General features: G+C 36.4%; 1 long non-coding RNA gene across 1 annotated transcript; it reads left to right on the top strand.

Annotated features, from left to right (window-relative positions):
* Nucleotides 1-404: 404 nt before the first annotated feature.
* LOC135156215 (uncharacterized) lies at nucleotides 405-4,293 on the top strand. Its single transcript, XR_010295347.1, has 3 exons — nucleotides 405-588; nucleotides 3,086-3,161; nucleotides 4,252-4,293. It is a non-coding gene; the product is annotated as an uncharacterized LOC135156215 (long non-coding RNA).
* Nucleotides 4,294-6,102: the final 1,809 nt, after the last annotated feature.

The following is a 6,102-nucleotide window of genomic DNA, read 5'->3' as shown; positions in this document are numbered from 1 at the left end:
AGTGTTTGGATATGTCATCATCCATCAGGATGTAAATCAAGTATTTTTTTGGGGGAAATAGCATAATAGAGGTATAGGGTCTACCACATGTAAGATGCATAATAAATACAATTAAAATATGCAGAGGTTTACTTGGACTTGCAAAAACTAAGCAATATTTTCTTTAACTTTGCAGTGAATTTACAGGTTTCAAAACTTCTCTAATATACCCCTCTGTCAAAATAGACTCGGCTTAGGCTTACTGAACAAAGCGCGCCATTTTAATCGAGCCCAGCCAAGCTCGCCAACGACGCGGCGACGATAGCTACGCGGGTAGCTCAGGCTTCGAAGCTGCTGCGCTCGCGCTAGTCGAGCAGCGATAGTACATACAGCGTAGATTAAGGTTGAGGGCGCTAATATAATCTGAAGCAAATTTACATGGCGTGTGTAGGCAGTGGCGGGACTGAAGTGGACGTGATGGGATGAGATAACCTCGACTTTATTCACTAAGATCCCTTTTTTGCATCTTATTGCATGGATGTGCAAGGTTGAAAATTTCGTAGTCCATCTTAAACGTCTAAAGGCAGTCTTAAGATGTACATTAAACAGGTAATTATGCACATAATTAAATATATAGATCTCGGATAGTCGGACTCGGAGCTTTTCTCGCAATTACTGGCTGCTCAGTTTATCTCTAGTAGTACGGTAGTACTATACTACTAGTGGCAGTGCAGAGCAAGTGCAATTGTGTTAATACCGGTACTGGCAGGAAGGCCTGGGCTTCGGCTTCGCGGGCCGGAGCCCAGGACTCGTCCGTGTAATATAAGGCAGAGGATACTCCAAAAATGGGGTAGAATGGGGTCGCAATAGCACCCCAAATAAAACTAAAGGGGAAAATAAATTATGCTCAGTCATACCGTACCTCTGAGGCTCTGAGAGTCTGACCGAGGTTTCGCAAAATAAACAAAACTTTAAATCGTTGTAACTTTCTGATTTTAAATCCAATTTTGATGAAATTTTCAGCATATTTATATAGTGAGTGAATGTATTATTATTAGTACCGACTGGCCTCGTATTACCGAACGCGCGCATCGTACTCGTCAGAAAATAATTTCATACGCTCAAAACTTTGCAACATCTTTCCAAAGGCAAAGGGAACTTGAAATAGAAAGATGATGAAAAATGGTCGAAAACACATTTCTTAAGTCTTAATATTCTAAAAAATAATAAAGTACGGTCAAAGTAGCTCATCAGTGATCTTGTTGTTTTCTCAACTTTTCCCATAGAAAACACACGTTCGGTAATACGATACCTTTTTCAAGTGACCAAAATATTTCACATGTGAAGATGAAGAGGGGTCTGATTTGAAGCTAATATCGTAAAAATGAAAAACGATTTCAGCAAATTTTTTACATATTTATATTTTGTAGGTAATTGTGACTTGTGTATTTATGGTGAAAGTTTGGTAAATTTTATGAGAATAATGTGTTTGATATGATTGAATTCATGAAAAGTGTTCGGTAATACGATCCACTACCATACTCTATACTATAGTACTTGTGTCTTGTTTGATTTTTTTCTAATGTCTGATTAAGATAAACATTTTTCGGGGATGGATTTCACCATTGAATTAGAGTTAAGCTAGCCTCACTCGTTCAGATCTACTTTCTAATTCTATTCAAGAAAATATTGAATGTGTGCCTTGTTCGTGCATGTGGAGTTGAACAGAAAAACTTTCAAAATAAGAAATGTGACATTTTCTGAAAAATTCTGATTAATGGCTGCAAAAAAGAAGAATGAAATCAGACAGATTTTCAGCATTTTCCTGCCATAGACTCTAGTCTAGATCTAGATGTAGGCAGTGCAATAAATGGGACACACACAAATCCAAATTTTAGCTTCCACAGAGTGCTAAATAGTAAATTTGACACTCTCTGATGGTATGATTTTTTTTGAAATTTAAGATTAAAAATTTGCAACAAAGTGAAAAAATTGTGGCAAATAGAAATTCAAAATTCCCATCTAAACTCATGACCATCTCAACAGACACAAAAAAAAAAGGTTTGCTATTTATCTCTTAATCCTCATTTCTAATGATCCTATAAAACTTTTCCATAATTCGCATAAAAAGAAGCCCCTGAATGTCCATACATCCCAAATATGAGGTGAAAATCAAATCAGATCGCGTTTTTCTTGCAGGCTGAATTTGCTCCAAAATCGTGCCATTCCCCCCCCCCCCCTAAGAAAAAAAATCAACCTGTTTTAAGCTGATACTTTTCAGTGCATGGATAGTCAGTCATTCAGACTTGATATTTTCCTGAATTAAAAATCATCTAGATATATTTTGATAACAAGAGAGAAAGTTGGAAAATTGACTAATTCATGATATTTTGACCTTATAGACTCTAGATCTGTAGACATTATATTTTGACCATATTTTGTTATTTTGAGAAAATAAAGACTTTGAAAATGTGTTTTGCCCCTTTTCATCAACTCTGTATTCAAATTTCCTGGATGTGCAAAGTTTTAGAAAAGCGTACTATTGATGCATGTTTGGTAATACAAAATAGGCCTACGGCACTTTAAGACTATCAGCCATTTTCACAACATTTTTCAACCTGCTGTCCAAACGAACGAAGAACTTCAATTTGCTTTGCGGTAATATTAAAGTACTACTGGGTAGACATGCAAAAAACTGACAACCAACAAAAATATGTTGTCCGTAGGTGAATTAGAGCTTAAATTGTTGCGTGTCGTACGGGACATTTCTGAGTCCCATACGACACACAACATTTTCACCTACATTGTATAATTTACCCATAATCATTTTTTGTGTGTTATTAGTTTTTAACATGACTACCCACTATAGCTTTATCATTGACAAAAAAGAATATTTTATTGCTCAAGCATTCGGCTAGGAAACTAGAAGTTGTTGTCAAAATATCCCGTACGTCACGTATGGAATCGCCCAATTGTCATAGAAATTTAAATTTTCTGCTCAGCTCTGGAAAACCATGAAAAGTCTTTGAATTTAGAGATTGTGAATATTAGTGTGTGAACCCTGTCTTAAATAAAAATTGATATTTTTTTCATTTCATGTTCATAGGTAACGATACAAGGGTTTCGATCCTACAGGGATCAGACTATTGTGGATCCCTTCAGTCCCAAGCATAATGTTGTTGGTAAGTGCAAAAATCTTCTTTTTTTTCTCCTGGGAATTCTGGGACATTACAAAAGTTATGTCTGTTATACATGTGTCCTCCTATTTACTTTTGTTAGAGTAAGTTTGTGACTCTAGGGGGAAAAAATACACGGGGGGGGGGGGGTGGGTGATTTTGCCCCCCCAAATTCACAAAAAGCCAAAAGCCATGGAAAATTTGTAAAAATATCCGGGGATAATCCACATTCACTGCAACGTTTTAAAGGCAAGTCCAGAATTCCAGACTTTAATAGGCAGTAGGTAGTTTTCATTAAATGTCTAGTAAAGTACATGTACTTCCACCATGTTACAGCATCACCAAAGCTACGTCAGGCTTTAACCCTAAAAGGACTGGGCTATTTGAGATGTATTGAGGACTGGGGGGGGGGGGCATGATGGGGGGCATAAAGGTTTCCACAAAGAAATTTGCAAAAACCAATTTTTTCCTTAAATATACTTCTTTGTTTTTAGAATTTCTTATGTATTTCTTTGTTTTTTCATCTTTTGTTTTTCATTGTTTCTTCAATGGAAATTATTACAGACTATTTAACAAGAAAAATAAACCCTAGATTAATTCAGCAGACCAATTAGAACAAAAAATAATCACCCTATTATGAATTTCATCTTCCATTGGCCTTGTACACAAAGTATAAAATTGAGCCATTTTCAGCACGACATTGTCTCTTATAAAAGTCACGTGGCATTGCGATGCTAAACCTGTATGTCGCGAATTTGGTCTCAAAAGTTGCGCGAGACTTCAATGAAAAAAGTGATAACATTTTTGCCCTAAATTTTGGCTCCCCAGGCCTTTTAGGGTTAACCAAAAACTTTAAGGTTTTTAAAAGAGATATTTAAATGTCATAAAGTGAGCACAGCTGCTATGAATGGTTTCATGCAGAGCAATTCCACTTGTTTATAAGAATGTATCATTATAATTGATGATAATGAGAATTTTTTGTAATTTGTATCTCTCCAATAATACAGCAGCATACAATGATGTTTGTCATTTTCTTTTTGTCTTGTTTTGGATTATCTAATTTATCATTTGACACGCCTGTATTTTTTTTTCTCAGTTGGTAGAAATGGATCTGGAAAAAGCAACTTTTTCTATGGTAAGTTTGCAATTAAACATTTAATAAATTTCTGATTTTAATAATGAAGTCCCTTCTCAGAACCGTAATGGCAGACATACAGCTTCATTGCGGGAAACCCAGTTTATCCCTTTTCCATTTTTCTAGAAGCCCCCCTTCCCGCAGACCTGCCAACCAGTACGTTTTGGGTGTATTAAAGATAAATTCCAGTTTTGGTAACGATCTAAAAATGACTTTTTACAGAATCTAATATAATGACCACCTAAGTGTCTGTTTGTATGAATAAAAAATATGTGCCAAAGGATTCTGGAAGAAATTGTGTAATTGCTGAGAAATAAGCAAAATAAGCGCGGATTCGGTCACTTCCGTCGGGTCTTTATTTTAGCAATAATAATACACTGTCCCACGTGTGCCTATCTGTGTTGGTGATCTTCAGTGTGAACATTTTTCAGCGTAGATTTCAAGATTTCACAAAGTTCAGTTTATGTAACTGTACCAGATCTAGATCCTCGATGATATACTGACAATTAAGCCTTGTTTTACAGACTTTCTCATGAAATCAGTGTTCACTGCAAATACTGGAATTTCTCTTTAAAGGGATCGTTTAACATTGTGAGAAGCTGATTTAAAAAATTCTCAAATTAAGATGAATTATGTTTATGAGTTTATGTACTTGTTCTAAGAAACCCTAAAAATCATCTTTATTTTGAATGAAAAGTTGTTAGTAGGTAGGAAAATGTGATTATATTAGAACTCGTCTACTAGACGATTTCCCAAATTACTGTGACATCCCGATTTGAAAATAAAATTGTATGCCTCCCCCTCTGCGTTGAGATCGTAACGGACACGCAAGCGAGAACTGTCAATCAACCAACAGTGAATGGGGGCAAGGCCGCTCCGGCCGGCATGCACTGAGAATTGTAAACATTACATGCAGCGCATGTTCTCTGCTGGCTCTTTTCTATAGTGCCTTGACGGTTCTAGTCGAAGCAGGGAAAGTAGTATGAAAGAAGAAAAACAGATTCTGATAGCGCAACGAAAGATATGTACAGACCATCTAAGATAAGAAAAATGCAGACTTACTGACTCCTCGCCGGGATGGTAGTAACGTGGCAAATTTGGGGCGATGTACTTTAATATTACATGAAGATAAAGCGAAAGTGTAGCACCAATAAAATATGTGCGATCCAGAACATCATACATGTACTTGAGAATAGAATAAGAACATGTGGTCTCTCAAGCTCTGCGTGTGTCGTGAGCTGAGGCATGGACCATGCATGGCTAGCTGAGGGAAGGATGGCTTTATCCCATGCGTGAACGTTTCGTTGTTTATGTGGGTATGCAAATTACTTGGTATTACGTAAGACTCTTCCCATATCGCTCGAAAAATGAACATAATACAGGACATTCATTTTTAATTGTGCAGTCACATGATTATAACATTTCATTTATTCAAGACTGTTTCTCTAATGGGCCGAGCACCTTTTTGAGAGCAGTAATCAAAACTTGTGTAGTAAATCTGCCATATTTTACTCACGTATGCACTCCCTTCCTTTGAACGCGAGGTCAGTTCTTCTTCTTTTGCTTGACAAATTTTTGGCGAAATACCTTTAGATTGTAAATTTTTAGATGAAAACCTTTTTTTTTTCTTTTTTTTTTCTTTTCAAAATTTTCTCATGAATTGTGCCTCCTCCCTTTAGAAAAACCTGGATCCACCCCTGCACAACGTAAAGCTGCCCCCCCCCTCCAACACATAACTGCACAGCCCAACAACCAATGTATAACGAACATTTTTATAATAATTATATAAAAAGATTTGGTGCAGCATAAAAT

The sequence above is a fragment of the Lytechinus pictus genome, chromosome 12 (assembly GCF_037042905.1).
Source record: "Lytechinus pictus isolate F3 Inbred chromosome 12, Lp3.0, whole genome shotgun sequence".
NCBI lineage: Eukaryota > Metazoa > Echinodermata > Echinoidea > Temnopleuroida > Toxopneustidae > Lytechinus > Lytechinus pictus.
Note: the sequence above shows the minus strand (reverse complement) of the source record. Positions and strands in the feature narration are given on the sequence as shown.